Consider the following 11,493-nt stretch of genomic DNA (forward strand, 5'->3'; position numbering starts at 1 on the left):
AGGATTTATTTTTCTCCTGGGCCTAGGGCTTCTCATTTCCCTTAAATTTATATATGTATTTGTATACAATACAACGTTTTGTTTAGAAGACTTTTGTAAGTTGAGAGTTGTGAAGACCTGACTTGTCTTCAATAGTCCCATTAGAGGCTTAGCCAGGTTCTAGTTTCTAACATGGTTCTAACATGAATCCCTGTCTTAACCACTTTTTGTGGTAGTAACGGCATTTTAAAAAAATATTTTATTTATTTGAAAGCAAGGAAAAGAGAGAGAGGGAGGGTGAGCACAAGCAGGGGGAAGGGCAGAGGGCAAGCAGGTTCCCCACTGAGTGTGAAGCCCCATCCCAGGACCCTGAGATCATGACCTGAGCCAAAGTGAGACGCTTAACTGACTGATTCACCCAGGCGCTCTGTAGTAACAACATTTTTCAAAGGTGCCTGCCTTCCCATCTTCTGTAGACTTGGTAGAGTCTTCCTTTTACAGTGCTGTTGCTGCTGGATTGTCCTCAGAACCCTGACAACCATGACCAGTCTTGTGAAAAGCGTTTGAAGTGCTTCCTCTTTGTTTTGATTACTGCAGTTTGTGGCCCAGGATAGTTTTTATACAACAGGGAAAAAAATACTCCCCTGCCCTCTGTTGTAGTTAGACATTTATAATATTGTGTGTAGTTTCAGGCATTACATTTAAAGTTTACTCAGAGATCATCAGTCAAGACAATGAGGTGTATGGAAACTTTATTACAAAAGGAAAGAAAAGAGGAAATTGGTACAATTGAAACGGGAATAGTTCAGATGGAAATGAAGCAATGCGTGGAACTGGAGCCCAAAACTTTAGAAGTTTGGACCTGTTTCATCTGCATCTTAGAATGGGTGACTGTGTAGCTCAGGGTTTATTCAGAGACTGTTCTAGAATAAGCCACTATTCTTAGTCATAGACAGACAAATACAGATGTTACCTTAATACAGAACTGTATTTTTTCTTGTGGCTTTTGTCACTTTAATGGACCACATGCCCATTTTCCTTTTTCCATCCAACCAAACCCTCATCGCTACGTTGTGTTCAATTACGAAAATGGACACTACCATTAAAATCCTTTGGCTCACACTTTTGTGGCAGCCATCAGAGCCTTATTAACTATAATTGGTTGACTGCTTGTTTCCATTACTAAATCATGCTCCTCTGAATTCAAATAACAAGTACAGATCTGAAAGCAGTTTGGGGGTTTGTTAAGTCAAGTTTGGTCTGCTACAAAAACCCACAAATACGCTGCATCAGTCCACAGACACTCTGGATGACTGGGGTTATGCTGGTGGGTTGTGGTGAGGGCAGATCTTTTCGTAGTGAGAATCTTAAAAGAAATTCATACAACCCACGATGACCCTTGGCCTGTACCCCGCTGCTTCTAGGCTGCCTTTTTTTTGCAGACTGGGAAGATGAAGATATGGAATGCTACTGCAGTGAATTTAGTATGCCTTGATCGTGCTTTTACCATCACTAGCCTGCCAGTATTTTCTGTCTTCCTCTGTCCCCACACGGTCACCATAGGAGGCCACAAATTGTGAAGAGCAGTACAGTTGGGAATAATCTGAAGCCCATGGCAACAGCACTGAAACCAGATGCCTTTGGCTTGGCACAGGGTAATTGTAGACCAATGTCTTATGACCTTATTAAGTTACATAACAATACCTTTTGCTTGCCATAGGCAGAAACTCCTAGAGTCTTAACTCTGCATTTCTGATCTTCATATTTTTACTCTGAAAGACTCAGTATTTGGTTTGATAAAGAAAGCTGACCAGAACATTTTCTTGAGTTTTTCAGAGTATATCTTTGTATTGATGCTATTTAATGAATACCTCACCATTCAATACCATTAGATTCTGTGAGAAACAATACTACAGATATTTATATGGGCTGAGGTTTTCTAGAAAAGGTTTTCTGGACTTACATGGTGTAAAAGCAGGGCCTTGAAGAAAGACTAAGTGGTTAAATAGGTATAAAGATTCTGGCCAATGAGGAAGTGAAGCCATCACATTTTGCTCTAACTCAAGTCTTCCTGGAAATCCAGACTTCCTCCCTGACTGCCATACAGCTTGAATTAGAAGGGAGGAGGGGAGCAACATGGGAAGAGACGGGAAAAGGGAGAAGAGTGTAGAAAGAAGGGAGAGGGGAAAAGTGAGCCAAAAAAGACCTCTCTGATTAAGTTTAGGGGCCTATGATCCTTTAAACCGTGTTTGTTTTTCATCGTGGATGATCTTGACCGATTTCTGCTTTGTTTCTTCTTCTAATGCTTAGAACTAACTCCACCCTGCTTACATGGTGAAACAAAAGGTGGTTGCTATTTAGAGAAATGGAGATCTCTGACTAAAGCAATGCATTTGCGTTATTAGTTGTGTTTGCTTGTCGTGCTGTCAGCTAACCGATCATCTCTCTGTGAAATTACTCATGCTGTGTCTGATTGTTCTCAAACAATCAAATGTTACCTCCCTGACTAAAACCCTTCGGAGGCTTCCCATAGCCCTTGGATTACAATTCAAACTCTGTACTAGTGCCTCTGAGGTCCTGTATGGTCCGTCCTGCCGCCCTCTCCAACCTCATCTTGTCCCACCCTCAGCCCTCACTGGGATAGTCTCCAGAGTTTTCTTTCAGTTCCCAGAATGTATCCAGGTTTTTGCTGCCTCGGGACTTAGGCACTTATTCTTCCTTTTTCTTAAACTCCTCCTTGACCCCAGTTTTCATGTGACGTACATACTTATTGTTCAGGTGTCAGATTTAACATTCCTTTTTCAGAGAATCCTTTATAGACTACTGATCTAATGTGGGCCTCCCTTGTTACTCTCTCTCATGGCCTGGTGTCCTATTCTTTAATAGTGTTTTGCACCTTAAAAAAGTTTGCTGTCTTTTTTAAGATTTTATTTATTTTATTTTTTTAAAGATTTATTTATTTGAGAGAGAGCAAGAGTGAGAGAGCAAGCAGTCAGAAGGGCAGAGGGAGAGAGAATCCTGAAGCAGATTCCCTGCTGAGCGGGGAGCCCAACATGGGGCTCGATCTCATGACCCTGAGCTCAAGACCTGAGCTGAAGTCAAGAGTCACCTGCCCAACTGACTGAGCCACCCAGGCGTCCCTTAAGATTTTATTTTTAAGTAATCTCTACACTCAGCATGGGCTTGAACTCATAACCCTGAGATCAAGAGGCACACATTCCACCAACTAAGCCAGTCAGATGCCCCAAAAAGTTTGTTTAATTTTAATCACATCTCTGTCACTAGATTGTAAGTTGTCTCTCGAGGGCAAGGACCACGTCTATCAGGTTTCTACTATTTAACTTAGTATGGTACTGAATGAATGTTTTTTTAAATGAATATTGAAACCTTAAAATTGCCAAGCACTTTGTGACCTGCAAAGAGTTTTCACATATTCTCAATTAATTCCTTATAATCACTTGCTGAGATATTCCAGATAGGGCAGATTATTAATGTTTTTATTTTATAGAAGGTAAGACTGGGAGAGTTTAACTGACTTGGCCAGGTAAACACAACTGTTGGGGGCTTGGGTAGGAAAACAGGTCTTTTGATCATTTAGACCAGTGCTCTTTCTACCAAAGTGAGATAGCAATAGGAAATCTTTGTGCATAGAGACTACCCAAACAGTGTACCTAGGAAAGAAACTCCCATTCCTGATGCTTAGAACTACTTTTCCTTCATTTTCCTGTATACTATCCATGATTATTGGCCAACTTTCCTATAATGCAATAATAGAAAAATAGATCCAGTTTCTTGTTGATTTATAAATACAAAAGATAGGCTTTGGCCATTGGCTGAACTGAATAGAGTATGTGTATTTTATTTATTTTATTATTTTGTTTATTTTATTATTTTTAAAATGATTTATTTATTTTAGAGAGAGAGAATGGCTTAGGGGAAGGGCAGAGGGAAAAGGAGAGGGAGAAAGAGAATTTCAAGCAGGTTGCCTGCTGAGCGGAGAGCCTGATGCCAGGCTCCATCTTATGACCCTGATATCATGACCTGAGCCAAAATCAAGAGTTGGACGCCCAACCACCTGAGCCACCCAGACGCCCCCTGAATGTATTTTAATTTAGAAACCTGGTCTTACCTCTACAGAGTCGGAATGAATATATTGCTCACCTCAAGGACCAGTTGCAAGAGATGAAAGCAAAAACCAACATGGAAAATCGCTATATGAAGAAAAACACTGAGCTGCAGATCTCCCAGACCCAGAAGAAATGTAACAGAACTGAGGAGCTCTTGCTCGAAGAGATCGAGGTAATCACTGCTACATTAGGAATGAACACAGTCCATGGCATTATAGTTGTCACTCTTCATATTGCCTCAGCTAACAGAGGAGGAAGGAGGGGGAGATTTTCTTGATCTTTGCTCCATCTCTCCTACAGCTCTCACATTTGAGATTAGAATTAAAAACAGAATGAGGTCTTGCGTATTTGCAGGCAGAGATTCCGATGGGCTGTAGCCTACATCCACTGTTTTTTTTGTGATGACTTTGAAAATCAGTTGTACTTTCTTCCGTTGGTCACTTTATCCTTATTTTATAAAACCACTTGCCATTTCTCCTAGTAATTACGGCAAAACAAGATACATATTACGTGTGGGATTTTGCTGCTGCCCAACTGGTACCTTTTATCCCTCCATTAAGAAATATAAAATCAAGAGAGCTGAACTTCATTCAAATCTAAATTTATGAAGATGGAAAGTCACAGTGGAAAATATCCGGAGAAATAAAAGGATAGACCCTCATTAGAAAAGGAAGGCTACAATGGCTAAGCGAACAGTAGGTAGGTGGGAAGGAGCAAACATGAGTAGTGTCATCCGTGGGGAGGAGGACTGCTTTCTCTGGACCCCACTTATTTGAAAGCTTACTCCCCTGGGTTTGTCATACAACTCTGACTACAAACTTTCCTTGCACTCTGGAATTTCCTTTTTAGGGCCTAAGAACCTTGTGCCCTTGAAGCATTGTTTCTCTCCTTAAATTGACATCACTTTATCCAGGCAACCGGATCATGGTTCTTTTGTCGTGGGCACTGGCATGTGTCCAGCACAGTGCCCGACACAGGGCTCAGCAATGTTCGTGAACACAAAGTGGGTTGAAGGGAAGGATTTGCTACCCTAGAGCAATATGGGAGGATTCTTGGGATTCCAGCTGGTAAAGAAAACTGAGATACGGTCACAGCTACACCTCTAATCTTGAGAACTTCTCATTCTGAACCCTGCTGGCAAGAATTTCTGATATTGGTTTATTGTTGTCACAGAAACTGAGGTTGAAAACCGAAGAAGAGAACAGGATTCATATGGAGATTGAAATGTTCCTTAGAAAGGAGCAGCAGGTGGGTCACCAGAACTTTCCTGCCCTCCGATGGGCTTGTGTTCCACTTACAAGATACCAAGGACGGCAAAAAAAATGTTAAGGAAAGACATTTTTTGAGGGGTAAAAATCAACCATAATTCTACTAGCCTAATGAATGAGCTGTAGCCCATGTCTTGTCTCACAGTTATCCATCTGAATGAATATTTTATAATTTGAGTACAGGTGAAATTTTGTTTTCTGCCTCTATCATTCAGCATTATATAAGAAACTGTTTTCTTGCGCCTATATTCCTGTTTGTTTGTTTGTTTTTTAAAGATTTTATTTATTTTTTAGAGGGAGAGAGAAAGAGCACAAGCTGGGGGAGCAGCAGGCAGAGGGAGAAGCAGGCTCCCCGCTGAGCAAGGAGCCCCATGGGGGGCTCGATCCCAGGACTCTGGGATCATGACCTGAGCCGAAGGCAAACTCTTAACTGACTGAGCCACCCAGGCGTCCCATTGCTCCTATATTCCTTATAGTCATAATTTTAAAATAAAATTTAGTGATTTTTAAAATGATTAAAATAAGATACTCTTAGTTGAGGGAAGATTTTCTTTTTTAGTTGTCAATTGCTTTTTTACTCATTTTTTTCTATGTTATTACAGTGCCTTCATAAAATAATTTAAAATAGTTTTATGTTCTATTGAATGATCATGCCATAGTTTGCTTGTTACCATTTATTTTGGATATTTAGATTATTTCCAAGGTTTTGTTATTATAAGTAATTCAGTAATGAAAGCTTTGCCCAAAAAACTCTTTTCCTTCATTGCAATTATTTACCAAAAGTAAATCTGAAACATGACAGTTTTATGTCAGAGAGACTGGTATTTTGTGACTCTTGATAAATACTGCTAATACTTTCTAATCTACACTACCATCAACAATGTAAATTGCTGACCCTAATTTCGAGGTATCATCAACCATGCTAAGTATTTTAGATATTTTTAAGGTGCTAATTTAATGAGTTGTTTTATTTTGCTTCTTTTTTTTTTGCTAATAGAATCGAAAAATTGACCATTTTTCATATTTTTTTATTCATCTTATTTATTCTTGTGTGAATTCTATGTGATTGAAATGGTTTTAATTAGAATTTCTAAAACTAATAAGAAACGAAGCTGAGTGGAGTTTTAAAAACAATATCCCTGTTGGATGAATAGGGGAAAAATTTCCAGCTTATGATTCAGTCCACTTTTGAGAAAGCTAATGAATTTTCAGTAAACAATTCCAAATTTGTGGTTAGTGAAAAGAATTAATAGATGCTGTCTTACGGGGCTTTACTGAAAACAAAATCTGGTAGGCTATTAGGAGCAGGGTCTCATACCCAGGCAGTTTAGGGATTTTGTGCCATGTTCCCTGTTCAGGTGTCAGATGCATAGTTAGCATGTGTTTAGTAACAATCAGATGAGTTGGTGGATAAATGGAGAATGGATGGATAAAGTCAGTGTTTCCTAGATCTTCAGCTCAATAACGCAGCAATACATGAACATTTTTCAATTAAAATTTTGAAACAGCACAGAAATACATTGATTTTAAAAAGTGAAAAAATGAAAGTTCTCTTAATCACTCCAAATTGTTCCAAAATTTCTTCCACATCTTTTTCTTTGATATACATACTTCTATATGTACCTGAATACTTACGTTTTCAGTATTTATCTATCCATCTATTTATGCTTATTTATTGATACTTGTCACATAAATGGACTCATACTATATATATTATTCCAGACTCTGGTTTTTTTTTTTTAATTTACTTTGTCTTCATGTTTCCTATAGCAGTACAACTGCTATATAATATTCCATAAAGGGGATATACCAAAATTCAGTTAAACATTCTTCTACTAGTGGACATTCAGGTTGTTTCCAAGTTTTGCTAGTATAACAATGCTAAACATTCTTAGATATGTCTCTAAACGCATGGTATATGGAAAAGCTATTCATTTTTGCATATCGCTGTAGATGCCTTATATCTTCTCCTATTAGTTTTAATGGTTTTTCAGTTGGTTCATTTAGATTTTCTAGATAGAAAATCTTATTGACTGCAAACAATAATTTTATATTTTCCTTTTGCTATTTATATGTTTATTTCCATTTTGTGGCTTATCGTATAGCTTCAGTGTCAAGTGTAATGTTGATCAGTAGTAGTGACAATGGGGCACTGAAATAATAGTATTTCAGTCAGTATTACACATGAATTCATAGTCATGCCAAATTTCTCACGTGCAAGTAGGGCATTCATTGGGAAGCAATGAACCCTGAAACTCAGAAAAGGAATATCTTGGTGGATTCGGAAGTAATTGATAATCTTGAAGCCCCAAGTAACTCTGAGCCTCCCTTGCCTATGGAATTAGTACGCCCTTCAGGGGCTGAGGAGATCAGTCTTCTTTTCCCTGAAAATGCCGTAGTAATAACTTCATCTGAGTCAGATGCTCACTCTCAAGACCCAGCTCAGTCACTCCTCTTGCCCCTGGATCTATAACGAGAGTCAAATCTCAGCAAGTTCCGGGGTACAGATAACTCAGATAACTATAGCTCAGAGGGAGATACCTTATAAACCTAAAGAACGACAAGGCTTTGCTTGACATTGGGAGACATGTATGGGAATGGAGTCTAAGGGTGTTAGACCAGTGAGGGTGGGATATGACACTAGATTGAGTCACGTTCATCGATACGGATTTATTTACTAGAGAGTCTGGATTTCATGGGATAGCTTGTGAAGCTGGAGGTGACCCTCACAGTTTGCTTGAAACCTGGTCTCAGTGACTCAAAGTGGCGCCCATTTAATGAGGTAGAGATCCAGAGCTTCCTGCCATGAGCTGGAGGAGAGAATGCGAAGACTTAGGGGAATAGGAATATCAGAGTGAATTTGTGTGCCCTCCAGATTTGCCGCGGAACACCTACATGTAACAAGTTTCTGTGAGACATTTCTTCCCAGAAGACACTCCTATACTAAGACAGTGAGAAATAAGTTAGTGGGGAAAGCACCCGCATCCTCGAAAAGGTCTTTGGTTGCTTTCCTGTGTAGGCCAGGTAAGATCATGGCTGGTATCATCATTGAAATAGCTTCCCTGGTTTCAGTGGTGATGATGGGATCCTGGAGAGCCAGAGGACATGGGGCAGCACTTAACTGCTGAAGACAGGTGACTGCATTTACTATGAAGGGCAGCAGGGATGTACTGGAAATCAGAATGCCTCTGCCCATAGGGGTATTTGGCAGTGGCTAATTAATCATGGTATCCCTATGAACAAAACTGATGAGCAGCCTGATAGAGAATTACTTGGTGTTTATAACAGAAGAAAGTCCAGGTCTAGAAGCCAAAACCCTGATCCTGAGTCACCACAATGAAGAGTCATTGTTTCTCCTTCAATTTCCAGAACTGAGTCAATTCAAAGACCAAAGCCCCTTCACTACAAGTGCCAGGTCCCCCTGAGGATGAACTCTGCAGCATTACTGCAGGCATAGACTGTGAATCTTCCCCTAAGTCTCCTCAAGGGGACCTGTGGCTATTAGAGTTAGTATATACTGAAAAACAGAAAATATCCAGACTTTTTCAGATGACTAAACACTGGCTCTAATTTGATATTAATTCCTGGGGACCCAAAACAACACTGCGATCCCTACTCAAAATGAGGGATTATGGTGCTCGGGTGATAGGTGGAGTCTTAAGTGTGATTCACTCCACTTGTTCTGTGGATCCGCCCTGTAGTTAATTCCCATTACTGAACATATAATTGGAATAGACATACTCGGCAACAGAGAGAATTTCCACGTTGGCTCTCTGACCTATGGAGTGAGGGCCATCATGGTAGTAAGGGCCAAGTAGAAATCTCTGGAACTTCCCCTTCCTACCAACATAGTAAACCATAAGCAAATGCGGCATCCCTGCGGCAACTGCTGACGAGAAAGCAAGCAGAGGCAGTGCTACTTCCCACACCCCCTTTAACTCAGCTGCGTGGCCTGCTGAGTCGAATGATCTTGGATAATGACTGTGGACTGTTGTAAATGCGATCAGGTGACAGTCGACTCCAGGGGCAGCTACAGTTCCGGGTGTAGTATCTTGACTGGAGAAATTCTTCGAAGGCCACTGGCACTTGGTAGGCAGCTATTACCTTGAGCTGACCAAAGCCTGTGTCTCCAAACCAGTGTGGAAGAGCCTCCAGAAGCAGTTTGCTTTTCCCTGGCAGGGCCAACAGTGCACCCTCACAGGCTCACGTCAGGGCCGCGTCAGGTCTGTTCTCTACCACGATCTGGTCTGCAGAGATACTGCTTGCTTTGACTTTCTACAAAACTCTGCAGTAGTCTACTGCATTATGTTGATGCTCTCTGAGGAAGAGGACGTAGCAGGACTTTGGATGCCTTAGTAAGACATGAATGAGAAGGTGGGACAGAAGCTATTTTGGGTGACAGTTTTGAATCACAGTTCAGTTAGGTGACAGAAGACATACCAGTAGTTTCAGCAGGGAACATTTAACACAAGTATCATTGTAATAAGGGATTGGCTATGAAGAAGGATAGAAGAGAACTCTAAAAGAACACCCTACCGTTGAAGGGTAGTATCCAAGGAAGGGATTAACGGAGATGTTTGCTTTGTTGCCCTGGGTCAGAGCAGGTTCATAGGTAATGGGATAAAGTGGGCAAACTAGGAATGGTGGGCGCTTTGGTGAGCAAGAATCCTCCTGTTGTGTCAGCAAAACTTTTTGGTGAATAAGTGGGATGAGTGTCCCACACACATGCCACTGTCAGCCCTGCCCGAGGAACAAAAGATGAAGGACACTGGAACCAAGGGGAGAAGCTCTCTTGTCATGTCCCTCCAGCGCCCTCTACTGACAAAGCTTATCGTCATGCCAGCTGGCAAAAGAACTAGTTAAGCAAGCTATCCAGGTTGACAAAGCTGTCTGGTGAAGGATGCATTTAGAGTTGAGAGATAATAAATTGATAACTGGCACGAATAGGGATTGTATGAGGTTTACTCCATAGGTTTATGGTAGATAAACTTTTATCAAGTTAAGTAAGTTTCCTTTTTGTCTTACTGAGTTTTGTTTTGTCTTTTTTTCCTTTTTAATCTGGAATAAGTATTCACGTTTTATGAGATGGATTTTTTCTATCTATTGAGATGATATGGGATTTTTCTTTTTTAATAATGCTACATTAATAGATTTATTGATGTCAAATCATCTTTAAATTCTTGGGATAAACCCTATTTGTTCATAATATATTATTATTCTTTTACCAGACTGCTAGATTGATTTGCAGATTTTTATTTTGTGTTTATATATTCCATAAACAAGAGTAACCTATAGATTTATTTTTTGGTGCTCTTTGTATTGCTATCAGTTGTGCTAGCTTAGCAGCTTAAGTTGGGAAGCTTTCCATCTTTTTATGCTCCGAAACCTAAAAATACCAATAGATAATAGATTATTATCTGTTCCTTGAAACTTTGCTAAAATTTAGTCATAGACAGTCTTGTCTGGGTACCATTTTCAAGGGGAGATGGTTAGCTACCTTTTCAGTTTTTTAGATGATTATTGATGTCTTCACTTAAAGAATCTCTTTTTGAGTCACTTTTGGTAATTTCTTCCTAGAAAGAACCCATTTCATCTAAAACATTCATTTCAAATTTATTAGTATAAAGGTATGCTCCATAGTCTCTCACAATTTAAAAGTTTCCTTTATTTCTGTAGTTATCTTTTTCATCTTTACTTTTTAAAAAATTTGTGTCTTCTTTCCCTTTTTCTTGCTAAGATTTGTCAAAGTTTTGACCATTTTATTGGTCTTTGCAAAAACCATCTTTTGGCTATATTGAGCAAATCTTTTTTTTTTTCCCTTTTCACATTGGTTTTTGCTTTGAGTAATTATTTTCTTATACTTCTTTTGAGCTTATGTTGCTAATCTTTGTCTAGTTTTTTAAATGTTCTTAGCTTATTTTAAAATTTTATTATTTTCTACTACATGCATGTAACACAACGTATTTTCTGAGTCCTGTTTGGCTGCAGTATACAGGTTTTGATATGTAATGCTTATGTTGTCATTCCTTTTTTTTTAATTCTATTTTTACTTTATTTTATTTTTTTAAAGATTTTATTTATTTATTCGACAGAGATAGAGACAGCCAGCGAGAGAGGGA

At 39.4% G+C, this 11,493-nt stretch overlaps 1 long non-coding RNA gene across 1 annotated transcript in view; it reads left to right on the top strand.

The window, feature by feature from the left end:
- Positions 1–5,607, top strand: part of LOC117799045 — a 9,341-nt gene extending 3,734 nt beyond the window's left edge. Inside the window, exons 2-3 of the long non-coding RNA XR_004622933.1 lie at positions 4,117–4,278; positions 5,280–5,607. This is a non-coding gene — a long non-coding RNA (uncharacterized LOC117799045). The remainder of the gene's footprint in view (positions 1–4,116; positions 4,279–5,279) is intronic.
- Positions 5,608–11,493: the final 5,886 nt, after the last annotated feature.

This window comes from Ailuropoda melanoleuca, unplaced genomic scaffold, assembly GCF_002007445.2.
Source record: "Ailuropoda melanoleuca isolate Jingjing unplaced genomic scaffold, ASM200744v2 unplaced-scaffold4140, whole genome shotgun sequence".
Classification (NCBI taxonomy): Eukaryota; Metazoa; Chordata; class Mammalia; order Carnivora; family Ursidae; genus Ailuropoda; species Ailuropoda melanoleuca.